The sequence below is a fragment of the Ursus arctos genome, unplaced genomic scaffold (assembly GCF_023065955.2).
Source record: "Ursus arctos isolate Adak ecotype North America unplaced genomic scaffold, UrsArc2.0 scaffold_5, whole genome shotgun sequence".
Lineage (NCBI taxonomy): Eukaryota > Metazoa > Chordata > Mammalia > Carnivora > Ursidae > Ursus > Ursus arctos.
The window spans coordinates 76,735,689-76,753,991 of record NW_026623067.1 but is presented as its reverse complement, the minus strand read 5'-3'; the positions used below and the strand labels follow the sequence as shown (position 1 = coordinate 76,753,991).

General features: G+C 39.3%; 1 pseudogene; it reads right to left on the bottom strand.

The window, feature by feature from the left end:
• Positions 1-14,484: 14,484 nt before the first annotated feature.
• Positions 14,485-18,303, bottom strand: part of LOC113254968 (SUMO-conjugating enzyme UBC9-B-like) — an 89,979-nt pseudogene continuing 86,160 nt past the window's right edge.

Genomic DNA, 18,303 nt, shown 5'->3' with positions numbered 1-18,303 from the left:
GAGCCATTCCACAAGTTGGAAAGTCAACCCTGAGAGTATATAAGCAATATGTTGGTAATCAGTGAGTGGGGGTTAGGGCTTAATTCTGGAAGGCTACAATGACCTATATGATACAAAATCTATTTAATAAGATTTATTTTCCCTGTATGTTAAAGTATCAAAAGACTCCTCTTCAGGTTGATAAATAGCTGCTACTCTCAGCCATTCCATATCCCCTCACACATACTTCAGTAACTTCTCTCCTATTAGACCCTCTGTACCCAAAGGAGTAGTGCCTGGCACAAGGCCCAGCCACAGCTCTACATCATAGATTGCCAGGTATTCTGAACAGTACTCCTGAGTAGAAGTTTCCAAAGCCATACAGAGACCACAGGGGACTTAGGTATGAACAACAAAATTCCTAAAAGGGTCTTACCCAGGTGAGAGGGAAGGTGGGAGAGAAGAGGAGAAAGGGAATGAGACCTGAGACTGTGTGGTATGGAAAGCTGCCCAAGCGTGAGTATGGGGCATTTAATAGGGAGGTGGGAATGTAGGAGAGTAGAGTGGGTCCTTAAATGACTGTGGGAAGTGACACAGCATGCCAAAGGCAAGAGCCACCTACATTTCCTTCTATACACAACTCTCCCAGCCTTGAATAATTCCAATTCAAGAGTTTCTATGAAAATTCATGTTAAAAAAGGTCTGACAAATACATGAAGAGGAAAATTGGTCTTATTTTTTAAAACGTAAACTCTTAACTTGGTCATCACCATATTTCCCATTATTTCCCTTCAAGCTGAATTTGTTATGAAGGTATAGAAACAACCAAATATAGTTCTTATTTAAAACTGTACAGCCAATCATGTGGGATAGGGTGGGGGAACTATCCATGGCTCTGGGAGACAGGCCACCATTATCCCTTCCTATTAGTTCCTATGATTCTTTTTTTTTTTTTTTTAAGATTTTATTTATTTATTTGACAGAGAGAGAGACAGCCAGCGAGAAAGGGAACACAAGCAGGGAGAATGGGAGAGGAAGAAGCAGGCTCCCAGAGGAAGAGCCTGATGTGGGGCTCGATTCCAGGACCCCGGGACCACGCCCTGAGCCGAAGGCAGACGCTTAACGACTGAGCCACCCAGGCACCCCCTATCATTCTTTCTTATAAGAAAACATCACTCAGTCTCCTGTCCACAGAGAGGTATAATGGGTAGAAGCATGTTATAAGACATTAAATTTAGATATAACGTTGGCTCTGGTCCATAATCCCTTAACCACAACACTAAAAATTTAAAAGAAAATTTAAAAATTCCTTAACCATTTGGCAGAAAAATCTGACCTATGGGGGAGAACAGTTCACCCTCCCATGTGGAAGAATTCTAAATAATTCAGATGTTCTACCCCTCTAGGAGAGGAGCGTAATTCCCCGCTCCTTAACTGTGGGTCATGCATAGTGACTTTCTTCCAGAAAGTAAGAGTGAAAAGGAAAGAAAAAAGTATAACTTTATAGTGGGAAATCTAATGAACTCTACCACAGCCAGGTGATCAAGGTCAACATTAACAGTGATAAGTCATGTTAATAGTATGCACCCTTCAGATGTGATGAGAATGGCATTCTATTACTGTGGTCTTTCTCCCCAAAACCCATAACCCCAGTCTCATCTTCAACCATCAGACAATCCCAATTGAAGTGCAGTCTACAAAATACCTGAGCAGTACTCCTCAAACCATCAGGGCTATCAAAAATAAGAAAAGTCTGAGAAACTATCACAGCCAGCAAAAGCTAATGAAGACATAACGGCTAAATGCAATGGAATGGCCTAGATGGAATCCAGAAACAGAAAAAGGAAAAATTTGTAGGTAAAAATTAAGAAAATTTGAATAAAGTATGAACTTCAGTTAATAATAATGTATAATAATAATAATGTTAATTATAATAATAATAATGATACATTATTATGAATTGACAAATGTGCCAGAGTAAGGTAAGATGATAACAACATGGAAAACTGGCTACAGGACATAGGGGAACTCTGTACTATCTTTGCAATCTTTCTGTAAATCTAAAACTGTTCCAAAATACAGAAATTTACTTTTTAGAAAACTGACCTGGATTAACATAAGGCTATGTATGGTCTTTACTTATTATATATATTTACTTGACAGGTTTTGTGGGGAAAATAGTAATGTATTCAATAGCATGGCTTTGCCTCAAATATTCCAAGTGTAATGCAATATATGGTTTATATATATATATCTAAAATCCATAAAAGGTCTTAATTCTGGAAACATCTGGGCCAAAGTTTTCAGATAAGAGACCACATACCTGAAATATCATTCATGCTAATAATATAATTAGTAATGCATTTCAGTTGTGTGGTGGTTTTAGAAGACATTTTCAGGTTAGTCTGAAACTCTATAGTCAAGATTTACATTAATGATAAGAATTTATTGTTTAGTTAATTTCATACAATTACGTTTAAATAATAATCTAATTGTACCCTTAAAATCTATAAGTTAGGAATTCTTACATACATTTTTGAAGGAGGAAAATGAGCTCAGAAAGGTCATACTGTTTGTAAGCAATATGACCAAAGGTCAGATATAAGGAAACTTCCCTGTGACATTTTCAGGACTCAATGTGAGAGTACAAATGAAAGTTCCTCAGCCCACTGCCCCATCCTCTCTTTCCTCCCACTCTACACCCACCCCTGTCAGGTCCCATTCTGTGAAAGGTTTGACTGCCCAGCCAGCTTGTCTCAGGCCCAGCAATCCCTGGAAGTGTGTTCCCAGTTGCCTGGGCAGGGAATCCCAGAGTCCTGAGAGCACAGGGACAGAGGTTTCACATGAGCATGTGTTCTTGGCCACTCAGACTTGTCTCTCCAGGAAGGAGGGCTGTGACTATCAGAAGGGTAGAGTGAAGCCTCCAAAATGGGAATCTAGAGGCTGGCACCAAACTCCAGATCCAAGGGTTGTAAGGCTGGTTTTTAAACTCACATTTGCCTGACTCAAATGTTCATGTTCTTGCTACTATAATGTGTTGCCAAGGAAAAAATATACCTAAGGGCCATGATATCAACTTAACTGATTTTTAAACACATTATATTTGTAAATTAGGGAGTATCAAAAAGCATACAAAAAGCATACTAATACTAGTAAGACAGACTAGTTACAAGGCACTCTAATTCCAATTTCTAAAAAAAAAAAAATGAAATTCTTAGATCTCTAAATCACAGAACTTTGATTTTTAAATACATTAATCGAGAACTTTCTGTGTACCTGGCAGCCTGTTTGGGGACTGGCTCCTGTCTAAGGGGCACAGGTTCTAATGAGGCAAATTATTTCTCCCTACCAATGGGAAATGGGAAAGACAGCACAAACTCCTTCCTCCCAAATTCAGAAGTCCCTTCTGTACCAAATGTTCTTTAATAATGTAAGCAGCTGATATCTTACACTGTGGCGCTTGCCAGTTTCTCTGTTGAGTGTGTGTTATCTGGATGATGAAGAGATATAACTAAAAGCTAGAGACATGGAAAACTCTGGCAATTTAGATTGCACTGTCCTTTCCCAGTACTCACAGGAAGCATATTTTACCTCTCTCTCCACCTCCTTGGGTTGGCTCTGTATTTGTGAGTACCAGATGTGTTGGCAATGTATTCTGTCTCCCAACCAGATAGTTCCTTGAAACCAGGGGCTGTCAGTCTTCATCTCTGGGAGTCCCCACAAGCCCAGGTTCATTGCTCCCTGCCCCAAAATACTCCATCTCCTGGTAGAGACTGAGTGGCTGGAAGGTGAGCAAGACTGGGAAAGTGCCACCAGCACAGACACTCACTGGTTCTCCGTCTGCCTGGGATCTAGGCTTTAAATGGTTGAGTCCGCATTCCTGCAGAGACTCTCCCCAGGCCTTCCCTAGGCCACTAGTTCATCTTTCTGCTCTTTTTATTTCATGAGTGAACAAACTTATGCCAGCAAAGGCAAACCACATTTCCAATCACTGTGCTCAACTGAGAAGGCATATCTGCCCCTACTGACTTGTTGACATCTTACCTCTATTATTTTGGATGGCATGCTTACAGGTAGTCTTTTCTAAGCCTTACACATAAACAAAGACCTAGAACAAGTTAAAAGGCTTTCCCTCCCTCCTGGGACTGTCAGAGGAGCTCTGTGTTTCTTTACTCAGCTGTCCCTATACTCCATAAAAGGTCACCAGCACACTAAAAGAGGCTGCTTGTCATGGAAATTCTCAGAAAAGGAGAATGTTATCTAGCACCATCAAGAGCTTGAGGGCAAAGGATGGAAGTTTCTCCACTCTTTACTGCCTTTAGGCCTTTAGATCTTATCTTTTATCAAAGTAGTTTTTTTTAGATCTTACCTTTTATCAAAGTGTTTTTTTTCCCCAAAGTTGATCAATTAAGACTTAAACCTCAGTGAAGGAGGCATTTATCCTGTTTGTAGACCTGGCATTTAATTCAGTGCCCTACACAAAGAATGACAATAACTTTGACTGAAGCCATCTAAATGTTTCCTGGATGCTGATCACAGGATTCCCACATAAACCTTAAACAGGCTGTTAACTTCTGCCTGGAGTTTGCAGGCACCTCCCTCCCCAACTCCCACCAAACACAATACAACTGAATCTTTCTCATTCATTAATTTTCATTTCCTGAAAGGTCATCCTTTTAGATAGTTGAGCTATCTAAATGGGTTCTCTACAACTGCCACCCCTCCCCACAGAGTCTCATAATTCCGTATTTTATTCATTTACTAGCATAACCAGGTTAAAGGAACCTGAAGCAGTATGGCGTGAACCGAAAGCGATTTATCCTCTCCCACTTCTGTTCCTTTAGATCTGCTCAACTTCACATGTTCTTCCCTGTCACTAAATGAAAATATCCCTTCAGTCCCAAAACAATCCTAGTCACTTGCCAGTCATAAACAAATAGTCCCTTTTCTTGGGTGATTTTAATATCAAGACCCCAGACTTAAAATAATCCACAATATCTCCCCTCTGCCAGCTCAGATCTGTTTCAGTCTTGGAAGCTTATCAGGGGAGGCAGCCTAGTAAGCTTTCTCATTTCACCTTTTCCCATCTTGGGCCCTTCCAGGTTGGGGCAGGGGATAGAGGAGAAGAGGGGAAGATAGATCTAACTTGTCAGATATGGCTGTAATCTGGAGTTGGTACCTCTATACTTGGCAGACACCCAAGCTTCCCAAGCCTGCTCTTTTTGGGGTTTTCAGAGACTCCCATCAGTGGCAGATTTCTTACCCACAGCTGCCTCACTAGGCAAGTCTCCTTCTGATTGGTCCCTTAAGAATTTCCCTCTCATTCGCATTCAGCTGCTCCATGCTAGAGGCCTGTTTTTTTTTTTTTTTTCCTGAGTCACCTCATCCCTATGGTCCTCCTTGTGAAGTTATGTTCACCATGACCCAGTCTGCTTTTTTTCTGAGTTGGTTCTTACCCAGTCAACTTTAAAAGTGCTAGCCAATCCCAATGCAGCCACCTCATCTCTACTGCCTTACCATATCCCATTCCTACCCCAACTCTCTGGCCTCTGCCTTGAAATGCCTCAGATGTCAGTCCCAAAGTCCCCAAAGTCCAGGAAACACAAAATAGTGCTCTTTCTGAGTGGTTCCCTAGAAGCCTCATCCCAACTAGGTCTGAGTAAGGGGGATACACAGCCCCTTCCTGAAGTGAGGAGAACCACACAGCACAGTGACAACTCTCCTCAAAGAAAACCTACCAGCACTTTAACCTCCAAGTACACCAAGCCTTTTCTTCAATGCCCTGAAGGTGGATGATGGGTTCAGGCTAGCAAAACCAGTTCTGAGGTACCCTGTTTGCAAATCCTGCAGAGGTAGTCTAGTACTTTAATTTAAAAAGCCAAGGAACTTGACACCTACTGCTTTGTTCTTTGGTGCCTCAGCTGAAACTGAGACAGAAATATCCTGTTACTCTTGTTTGTGGTCAGTCTCCCCCATTAAGTTATAAACTCCAGAGGGGCAGGGACCTTAGGTGTTTTATTCATCAATGTATCAGCACAGCCTAGCAGCATGCCTTGTATAGCTTCGGGGTGGGTGCTTAATAAATGTTTCTTGAAATAATGAATATATAATAAAATGAAGATGGTGATGATGCAAATACCATTTTACTGAAAATTTTTTTAAAAAGTTGAAGAGACTTTCATAATAATCAATAAAATAGCTGATTTTGAAAAAAAAAATTACCTTGTGATTCCTTACCTTGAAAGAACATCCTGAAAGACCTAAGTCTAAATCTTAGACCTACAGTTTTCATTTTTAGCCAAAAAAATGCCTGCGGCACAGACAACAAATGCTTACACAAGAGTTAACAGATTGGATGCTGGCTGATGATGCTAATATCAATTCTTTGTCTAGACATGCAATGCCAGTTCTGCTGACACATTCTTCCAGAGCTTTTCTGCAGGATGTGAAACTGGCCTCTGGGTCAGTGATATTTAGAAATTAGCCTGAACTCTGAGAGAAAACTCTTCAAATGGACTCCGACCCCCCAGACTCTGCCCTTGATGAGTCTGACCAAGCTCTCTTCCACAAGGGGAGGTGGAAAAATAGGGAGGCACTACTATATTTTATTGAGGCTGATACCTTGTTCTTCTTGTCACTTGGCAAAAGGGTGGGAGGAGACAAAGAAGCTGAAAAAGCAAATTCCCCAAGATTCATTCCATCGTAAGCCAACCAAAGTGCATAGGGTGAGGTACGTGTATACAAGGGCTGCTACCAAAATAGCCTAGCAAACACCCTCCCCACGCAATGATTTCTTCTATCCATCAGTAAGGTAGTGGGTAGCAGGAGGTGGTTTAGAGTTTGGCCTCCAGCTCTGGGAAGAATAGGAAGCAGGGCTGTAGAGAGAAGAGAGCCTGGCCTTACAAGTTTGTGCCTGCTTTGCACACTCAGCCTCTTCTCAGCCAAGCTTCCTTCTGCAATTCCCTTTTGTGCTCTTCAGCAGAGCTGATGACAGACAGAAGATTCCAGATGCCAAGTCAAAACCCGAAGAAACTGTTTCTCATAGAAATTGCATTTAAAAATAAATCTTTAAAAGAATGGGAATTTTGGTTAAATTAAGATTCACCTAAGGAGGATTTCCTAATCACAAATATAACAGTTTCAAAATTCTGCACTAAAAATTTAGACCTTAGGAAACATTTCTGCTGATGCCTCACATTTTACAAGTGAAGACTTTGAGGTTCCTGAGAGATTAAGTGACATAACCAAGGTCACACAGCTCTCAATGGAACGTGTTTCTTCCCACCACAGTGTCTTGTCCTTTCCAATACATTATGTAGCCTTCTGTGTATACCCAAAGCCCTTCTTCACCCATCCCAGGTAGGGTAGGAGACTGCAGCTACACTTCTGAAATGGATCAGATAGTTTAAATAGTCTCCAATGTAACTGCACATCATGCTGTCGTGCTAGCAAATATTAAAATAAGATAGTGTCTCTGTCTCCAGAAATTTAACTTCAGAGTTACACAAGTTGCTTTGGCCTGAGCATTTACACTAAAGTTTAATCCTAACTCTGACCCTGACTCACCAGGACGCTTTGGACTAGTCACAAAATAGTCTCAGTTTCTTCATCTGTTCAGTGGCAAGAGTAATGCTGATCCGTCACTTGTTAATTTAAGGCAGCTGCCAGTCTAGTAGCTACTAAATAACTGTGTGTGGAAGGGGGGAATCCTATAAAGATTCTAAGTATAAACTAAAACCACATAATGAAGGCATCAAAGTACATAACTCAGATGCTTTCTAATAACCGTGAGATATAGAATTTTAGTTTACCAAACTAAGACAGGAGACTGCTACCAGTCAAGCATGTTTCTACAAAGAACTACCTCATCATCATATTGTTTCAACATATCAGAGATGTTAATTAAGCCTGTAGAATTTAAGAAACAATATTGAAATGGAAATTTGCCTCAAAGCTACTGAGACTGAATATATAGCATGTTCCAAAGGTTTTATCTTCCAAATAAGGTCTTCCCATCAGCAGAGGAAAATAGGAATTGGTTTCCCATGACCAAAGAGTCTCTATGTGCCTGGAAGTCCTGCTTACCAGTATCAATTTTTGTGGAGGCACCAAAAAAAAAGAATTCCAGACAAAGGTAGGCAACAGCAATATGAGGGAATCTGATGAACAAATTAAACCTAAATTGTGCTTTGTTTCTCACTGACAATATTCTGTACCATATTATCTATCTATCACTTAGCTATCAGTGGGACTTGTATGGATAGGATAAAAATAAATTTCATTCCTTTATTTTCAAAAATGCCCACAAGACGATCTTCAAAGTCCTGATACTACCCTTTGCCAATGGACACAAGCTGTCTAGTCTCCAGCAGCTTAAATAATCACTTTAACAATTACCTAAAGAATTCTGTGCTTGGCAAAATCAGCAAAGAAAAAGAGACGGTGTCTTATTTAATCAATCCTTTTTAAAAAGTATTTTATTTATTTATTTGACACAGAGAAAGAGAGAGAAAGAGAGAGCACAAGCCGGGGGAATGGCAGGCAGAAGGAGAGGGAGAAGCAGGCTCTCCACCAAGTGGGGAGCCCAATGTGGGGCTCAATCCCAGGACCCTGGGATCATGACCTGAATCAAAGGTAGATGGTTAACCAACTGAGCTACCCAGGCACCTCTTACTTAACCAATCCTTAACAGAACAACCAAAATGGCTTGATAACAAGAGTTTACCAAATTATTTGTAACAGATGAAAAAGTTTTCACAGCAGATTTTTCTTTTGAGATAGCGATGTCATTAGGCACTCTGTTTAATGCCACCCAGAAAATTAGGACTAAAAAAAAAAATTACTCATAGAAGAAAATATATATTTTGGAAGTAATAATAGTATTTGAATAATTACAAGCTGAGGTATACATATGGGTTTGAGGGCTCATGGGATTCTTTCTTCTTCCAGCTCTGCCTAATCACAGAATATGGGACCCTGAAGTTAGTTGGGTACTATAGCAGAGATAGTTAGGGCTTCCTACTTATGTCCCCCCCCCCCACATTTCCCAGCTTCCTTTGTACTTAGGTTGAGGTCATGCACCAATGGGTGCATGTTCAGACCGATGGACTCTGAGAAGAGGTAACCTGTGTCACTTCTAGGTTGGGGCAGTTAAGAGCTGGTGTGCCTTGTTTATTTCTCTCTTCTCCCTCCCCTGCCTCAGCAACAATGAGGACCACATGTTCCAGATGCTGTAGCACATACAGAGGAATGCTACTGACTCACACTGTGCTTTACATAAGTAAGAATAAACTTTTGTTATGTTAAGCTAATGGGATTTCAGGGTTGATATTGCAGCACTAGGATTAATAACCCTGATAAACATAAAGGCCCTATGTTAACATGTTCATGATGGCCTGAAACTTAAATTTATACTACTGACACTAGGCTTTTAAAAAACACCATTAGAGGAAAAACAATATATGTCCTTCTTTTTTTCTTTTTCTTCTCACTCTTTCTGGCCCCACCTAGTCTAAGGCACTGGTTCTCAAAGTGTGGTTCCCAAGACCACTAGCATCAGTATCATCTGGGAATTTCTTAGAAATGCTAATCCCCAGGCCCTGCCCTAAGCCCATTTAATCAGGACCTCTAGGGGTGCAGCCCAGCAATCTGGTTTTAACACACCCTCCTAATAATTCTGATGAACACTTAAGTTTGAGAACCAGTGGTCTAAGTTAACCTTTCCCTGAGTCTGCCTGAATGTGATTATCACGCAGCTAATTTTCCCCTTTATAAAATATGCATTCAGGAGATACCTAATGCTGAACTTCCTAGGCTTTTTTATGTCCCTCTCTTTTTTTCAAACATCAGCTTTTATATTGATTAGCTATAAACAGATTTACTATAGTAGATTAAAGATAACTGTAAAATCTTTGTGGCTGCCTCCATTGCAAAGTGGTCTTATTTCTTCACTCCCTTGAATATAAACTGGGCCTGTGACTGCTCTGACCAATAGAATGTAAGGGAAGTGAAGCTGTGCAACTTTAGGCTAGACTTTAAGGCGACTGGCAGCTTCTACTTCCTGCCTCTTGAAATCCAGCAGCCATGCTACAGGGAAGCCTAAGCAGCCACAGGAAGAAGCATAGGAGGCCTTAAGGAGAATCAAGACCCCATGGAGACAGTCCCTGCTGAGTTAACTGAGGATGGCCAGCATCAGTGGTCCACTACCACTGGCCATCTTGAGGCTCTGGCCCAGGTAAGTTCCAAGATGGCTGCATCCCCAAGTGACTTCACGTGAAGCAGAAGGACTCAGCTGAACTCAATCAGCCCAGAGAATGAGGAGATATAATAAAATCATTGTTGTTTTAATCCACCAAGTTTGGGGGAAGAGAAAAGTTATGCAGCAATAAGGAATCAAAATATTCACTTTCAATGTTTTTGAAAAGTATGATCAAAGTCAAATTTCAATAGGATCTGTTTAACCAAAATTCTTTGTCTCAAATAAACCGACTCCTTGGCTCCTCCTAATATTTCCTTCTCTTTTGGCTTAGTTATAATAATAGCCATACGTAGTTTCTTCATCCTCAATTCTGAAAGCTTGCAATAATTTCTCTACTAACTACCCAAGAGGTTTCAAACGGAGATCTGAGGCTTTTGTCTCCCATATGTGTAACTATGAAGGAGAAAGAAAAGGAAATAGAAGCAGTAAGTTTATAGCCTCATCAGAGGATTTCAATAAAGTTTAGTTGGGGGAGAAGTCAGACTTTGTAACTTAAATAAAAATTTCCTTTCCACATTCACCCCCAAATGTAGTAATCACATAAGATTAGAACCTGGTTACCAGAAAGGGTAAAGCTGCAAAAATCCTACTTTTGAGTTTCTTGTTGAAAGAGACACTTGCAAAACGAAAAAAACCTAATATTAAGTGTTCATATCTACCAACTGATGGCTAAAAACAGCTTCAACTGGTTGACTTTTATAGACACCTGACAGAATTTAGGAATGAATTATTTAAAGCTAAGAGTCAAAAACTAAACATTCAAAGTATAAGTACATTCCCAGAGGCTCTAAGTAGCAAAGGACCAATCTTACAAAGAAATTGCACCAAAAAAAAAAAAAAATGATGCTGGGCAGTAAGCTCTTATACAGTAAGCAGCATATCTTTAGTTCTCTATCCTTATGATCCAACACAGTGTTTGGCATATAGAAAATATCCTGTATGTTTTTATGCATGAATAAATGAATGAGAGTCACAGCAAAGGAAGAAACAAAAGAGAACAAATTGAAGAGGAAGGCATGATAGGAAAACATTTCAAATATAAATCCCTCCAGGAGCAGACATCACTGAATTTTTCAAAGGTGCTTTCTCAACTTCAGAGTTCTGATACATAAGCAATTGGGATATAAACCTTGGTCAGCACACGTAAAGAGCAGCAGCTAAACAGGCCCTGCAGCTTTGAGCTCCTCAAGACAAGTCAGGCCTAGGCAGAGGAGCAACAAGCTTTCAGCACCTTAAAAGGACCGAAAGAAAGTGAAGGTCTCACACTCCTTCCTGGCCAGTCCCTCACACCTTTAAGAGAAAGGAATTGGTAGCCATGTCATAATAAGAGGGGCTACCTGGAATTAAGAGGAAGTCAATTCTGTATCTATAGAAGCCTCTCTCTACCTGGAACTTTTAATACACCAAAATTCTTCATGGTAATTCTCAAACATCAAAATTTCCACTAGAAGGCCCAAATTTTCACTTGGGACAGTAGTTCATATGCTAACAGTCATGGTTGATGTTTGCTGGTCATTAAAACACCGATTTATGTTTTATTTTCATTATTTAATTTTATATAAGCATATTATTTAAGTCATTGCTCATTTTCTTACTCTAATCCTCAAAGGCCATCCTATCAAGTATATGTATATAAACAGCCCCTGGTATGTTTTATCACCTAATATTTTCCTAATACTTTCAGAAATACAAATGAGTTTAAATTCACCAATAAGTAAAAATTTAAAAATAATCTTTCAATAAGTCAAACTCAAAATCTTTCTGTTTTCGTACAGTATCCAAACCAAGGCCCCAAACACTTCAGGTTATATATATTTGCCACATTTTACAATACATACAATCATAGAGTCAAATTGTGGACCTGCAAGAAAATGTTTCTTACTAGCTAGTCGAAATCATTTCATGGATAGAAAAGTCTGAGGTCTGCAGAGATTAAGTAACTTAATCTTGTTAGAGTAAGTTGTTACCAAAGCACCACTGTTGATGGACAGATTCATCCATTCAGTAGTCACCCATTGAGCAGGCAGCTGATACTAGGCACTCTACCTGCCCTAGGACTACAAGGATGAAAATGAAGTCACTCTGTTTTTCTCTAACACATATTGCCTATCTATACATCCAATTATTTCCTATGGTATGCATTGAATTGAATTATTTTCATTTACAGCAATTTACCTTTAAGTCATGATAATATCTTTATTTGGATGTGGGGCAAATCACAATATGTCTTTTATGGAAACTCAGACACTGTAATGTTGACTGACATTCTCCGCTGACAAGTACGTCAGTGGCACCAGCGTGTCAAACTTCAGGGTCTGTACTTAATCCAACTGAATCACACTCTTAGAAATAGATCTCCTTTTGGATGTCTGATTGGATTGCAGTAGGTAATAACACAGTAACTAGCAAGAAGCAAGAGCCAATTAGTACGTCCCTCGTGAAGGTGTTTCCGATGTGCTTCATTTTGAAAGAGGGATGAGACGTTGCCAAATCTCAGACAAGTCATGTTAGTTCCTGTACTTGAACTGAACGATACAAAATTTTCTTGAGTCAATTTTTAATCTTTTCCTGGCTGCAACTCTACCACATCTCTTCCCACGTCAGTGCATTAAAGGATATGTGGTCAAAAGCTCATTTTGGGCTTCCAAAGAAGAAAATAAATTCAATGACAAGTAAAAACAGGAAGTACCATCCTAGTATAATTTAACATTCACAGTTTTCAAAGTCTGATAAGAAACTCAAATTCCCACACTCTGCTCAGAGAAAAATACTATCTCTGCTTAATCTGGCTTTTATGCTGTATCTGTAAAACATGGAGTAAACTGATCTGGCAATTTTATGCCCAATTTAGTCAGTGTAAACAATAAAAAGTGCACAATTCAAGTTTCAAAACATAATATGATATAGCCAATTGGGGTGTTTACATTGACCAAATTAACTAGATTATTGCTAAATCATTTCCCTTTGTTTTTTGTGAATATTCTCCTAAGCATGGGAATTTATGAGATGTACCTGTAGTCACAGAGGGGACAAACATTTAATTATTCAAGTGGTTAAAATTTGAAGGTACATCCTCCCCCCAGAAAAAACTCAGCTTATAAACTGGCCTGATGCCCGTGTCAAATACTCTTCTATAGAGTCTTCTAACATGAGTACACATGGCCCCCTGGCCCTGCCACAATGTGGCCAAAACCACATGCACCAGAGTCATGGGGCTGTAAGAGAATAGGACTCATCTAATACAAGCCACCATCTCCATTAATAACTCCAATTCACCTGCACAAACTGTAGGGCTTCTCAGGAGGGCACAGAACAAATCACCAATACCAAAATCAGCAAGACTATACATAGCTATAGTGATACAAGCTTTGCCAAGATCAAACATTTTTAAGAACATTTGGTTAGGCACTTTGGGAGGTGGGTGGGTGGCTGCTGTTGCTTCTTCAGGTAGATCAGTTTATACTCTACCTACCTGGGAATGGGTAAAGAGCAGTACTCTTCCTATTTTGCATTAATCAAATCACCTTTTCTGGAGAAAAAGATGAACTCTATACTGGTGACCACATAGATGCTATTGTGATACATCTATATTATTTGAATGGAGAGTGGGTCTAATTGAAAAACCCCAACCATTTCTGTGCAGCAATGGAGGTTCAGTTGCTACATCTTCAATGTTTTCAAGAGAAGCCAGAAATTCAAATTTTTATTATAAATTCTCTGATTTATTTTAACATCAAGAGACCAAACAAAACAGGTCTATACTTAGTTTGGCTCAATGACCACTGGTTCAAGATGTCTTATATACACAGGGATTGTCCTACACTTTATTTTTAATATACTGAATATACACTTATCTGATCAATTCTTATGTATTTATGATTATCCCAGTATTAGCTTATTTTTTTGTATAAACAGTTCATTTACTCTAAAGGCCAACACAGACAAAACACCATATAAACACAAAGGAAGCGATGTGGTAAGGAGACATCACTGGAATTTAGATCTGAGGCTCATAAGCAACACAACCCAGGTTCCGAGGAGAACGAGGTGGGAGGGAGGCTGGCTGGAGGCTGAGTGTAGCTCTCTCTAAACATTGTGAAGCAAGCCTGAATCTGTGAGGAAAGGAAACAAGCTCCTTGGGGCTCACTAAAGTATGAAAGTTTATAATTTTACAGCAGTTGAAATGACATCAATATTAAAATAAAAGCAAGTTTTACATAACAATCAAAAATACAAGAGACTGAAGGAAGAGACCCTGTATGAAAAACTGGGCCACCCAGTGAGTGGAGGACTGCATCTCAGTGGTGGAGATAGTAAAGAGAGCTGGCCCAACCCTCCCCAGGTGACTAGTAATTGTAACAGAGCAACATTAGATTTGCAAAAATGATGTAAACAAGTTCTTGCCAAACCAATCCCTTCCTTCTTATGGCACCACACGGTCGCTGCTTACAAAGGTGTGAGTTTCTTGGCTTGTGCTTGAACCCTCTTCTTGCAGTCCACTCTGTTTTGGCAATAAACTGTGTGGGCCTCTGCTTGGGCTAGGTCCTGGATACTTGGTTCATTTAGAAGTTCCTGTATTCCTAACAAGATCTGCTTAATCGTGATGGCTGGCCTCCAGTCTTTGTCCTCCTCAAGGATGGACAGGCACACTGTGCCCAAAGGATACACATTTGGGTGAAATAGTGGTGGTTCAAATTTGCATTTGGGGGGTGAGGATCATTAGTGGTGTCTGAAAAGCATCCGTAGTTTAAACCAGCTTCCTTCCCACAGAGTCCCTTTCTTGCCCAGAATGGTGCAATCCCAGTTCATGAGGTTCATCCCGCCATTGGGATTTTTTGTAAGACAGCCACCAGGCCAAACGGTGGTCCTTTCTCCATGCAGAGTCTGCTGAGGGAAATCCCTGACAAATTCAAAGTCCCTCAGATGGCTGTGGCCAGGCAAGTGAGGTAAGTGAGGTGGACTAGGCTGATGGGGCTGCTGAGGTTGGCAGTGGAGGCCATGCTGCCTTTGTCTCAGGACTTCCCTCTGGAGCCTGCCCTGCACACGGCCCTGATTATCCCACTATTAGTTTAAGTCTACATAATTTTCTTAAAAGACACAGTGGAGAAAAGTCAGGAAGGTATGTTGTAATAGAGGAGTGTATTCAGGATAAATGGGGTGAATTTAAAGGGTTAATGATGGTAAATGAAGTTGAAAAGACCATCTAGCAAAGGCCTTATATGTCATGGTGCTATGATTACCAGCAGCTACTGTGTACTGAACACATAAAATGCACCAAACCCTGTGCTTGTACTGTGCATACATTACCCAGTTTAACTCTCATTCCATCCTTTATGAGGAAGGGACTATTATTATCATAGATGAGGAAACTAAAGTTTAGAATGTTCAAGCAACGTGCTCAAGAACATGGCCGTATGTGGCAAAGTCAGAATCTGGGCTCACAACCTCTATCTAATTCCAAAACCTATGTTTTCAACCACTGTGATATTGCTAAGGAATTTGGATTTCAGCCTGTAAGTAATGGAAAACAAATGACGAATCTTAGGCCCACATTATCCTATTCTGACCTAACATTCTGTGAGCTAAATAATGGAAAATATGATTACTATTTCATGTCTTGAAAAATCAAAAAAGGATAAGCAATTTAAAGCAAGGGGAACAATGGGCTCCTATCACACCAACAGCTCAACTTCTTGCCCATGACTAATGCTGGTTTTGTATGGTTGGCAAATACTACTTTTCAAACATTTGGTATGCTTTCAACAATCATACTTCTTCAATTCAGAAATTCCAACAGCATATTCCCAGTTAAATCTTCTTCCCAGCAGAACTTTAGCTATTTCTAGCCAAGTTGTTCCTAATTTGTGATGTAAATCTGAGAAATACAAAATAACTACTGTGACAAAGGACAGAAGTCATCAACTTCTGACCCCTACCAACTGTATGTGTAGGACATACAAATCCCATTTAAATTCCATAATGAAATAATAGTATACTAAGAATTTTATGTACTAGTAACTTAATAACGTTCCTTGCATTGACTTATAGTTACTATAAAACATTTAAGCACTCAAATTTCTAGGTTATATACACAACATTTCATTTATGTGTGTGAAAGTTTGTCTCCATCAAGTTTCCCTGCAACAAAAATTAACACCACTTTTATTATTCAGGTCAAAGCTAATCATTAAAAAGAGATTACTTATTTATAACAGTGATATAACATGGCTGGACCAAAAATATGACCAAGATATTTCTCTGCTCACAGAGGAAAACAGTTGCATAAATGAAACTATATTCTGGTCACTTTTGTTCCTCAGATATGTCACACAGCTGGAGAGTGTGATGCTAATGCTTTCCAGAATGAAAAAATATAGTAATAGTAACTTTTTCCATAAAAGAAAAAGATAGTAGCATCCACTTGTTCAGCACTTGCAAATATGAGGAAGGAATAATACACCAACTTTTTCAGAGAAGGAAATTGAAACTCAGAGAGGTAAAAAAACTTTTCCAAGTTCAAAAAACTAGGAAGTGGTAATCTCTGGAAATTGAGCCCAGAAAAATCCTAAATCAATAAGCTTGACCATGTAGAAGTCTTACACATTAGAGGGAAAAATAAAGGAAGAATGGAAGAAGCAAGTGAAACAAAGAAGCTCAAGGTCTATCTGAGACTTCATATATGAAAATGTTGGGAAACAAGTGTAAAATGTATATGAAAAGAGAGAGAACAAAATGTAAAGACAAATTAAAGAATGGGGATATTTGCAAAATCCATGACAAGCAGAAAACTAGAAATAGAAGGGAAATTCCTCAAACTGATAAATAACCTCTACAAAATACCTACAACTAACATCATACTTACTGGAAAGAAAATGGATTTTCTCTCCCTTAAATCCAGAATATGATGAGAATGCACCCTTTCACCACTTCTAGTCATCAGTGTACTAAAAGTCCTAACTAGTGCAATCAGACAAGCTGAAAAATGGACAATTTTGAAAAGACACCTCACCAAAGATGGCAAATAAATGTAGTAAATATACTCAACATCCTTTGTCATTAGGGAATTGCAAGTTAACACAAAAATGAGATGCCTCTGCATTTAACCATTCTATCAGAATGGTTAAAATCCAAAAAACTTGAGCTGAATGTGAGGGGCAGCTCAAAAACGATGGAATCAAACCAAAGGCACTGATGCCACATCCATTTTTTTCAAAGGAAGCCAGGTCTCATTGGATCTCAGAGTTCTACCAGAAGCTAGCAGGGGAATCCTGGGATGACAAACACCTGGGTTCTTTCCTTTCTTCACCCTAACCCTTGGCAACCCGTTGATCTTTCTTCATTCTCTATCGTTTTGTCTTCTTCAGACAAAATAATTGGAACCATATGGTATGTAACTTTTGTATATAGTTTCAGATAGTAATATTGCATTTAAGATTCCTCACCATGTCTCCTCATAGCTTGACAGCTCATTTCTTTTTATTGCTAAATAACATTCCATTGCCTGAACGCACCCCATCTTTTGTATCTCTGTACCTATTGAAGGACATCTCAGGTGCTTCCACATGTGGGCAGTTATGAATAAAGCTGCTAGTAACGTTAAAGAAAAATCCAAAACAGACAATACCACTTGCTGACAAGGATGCAAAACAACACGAATTCTCATTCAGTAGTGGTTACAGCTACTTTGGAAGACATTTTGGCAACTTCTTACAAAGCTAAATCTAGTTTTACCATATGATCCAATAACTGTACTCCTAGGTATTTACCCAAATGGAAACTTATATTCACATAAAACCCTGCACCTTAATGTTTATACAGCTGTATTCATAATTACCAAAAACTCAAAGTCACCAAGAAATTCTCCAAGTGCATGGATAAGTAAACTACTGTGCATCCATATAATGAAATATGAAGTGATTTTAAAAAGATATTATCTACAAAACTAAAACTAAAACTATAAAACTACATGTATCAATCCTAACGACATATTGCAAAATGAAAGAAATTAGTCTGATAGGGCTGTGTTCAGTATCCAATTATATTCCAATTCTGTCACATTCTGTTAA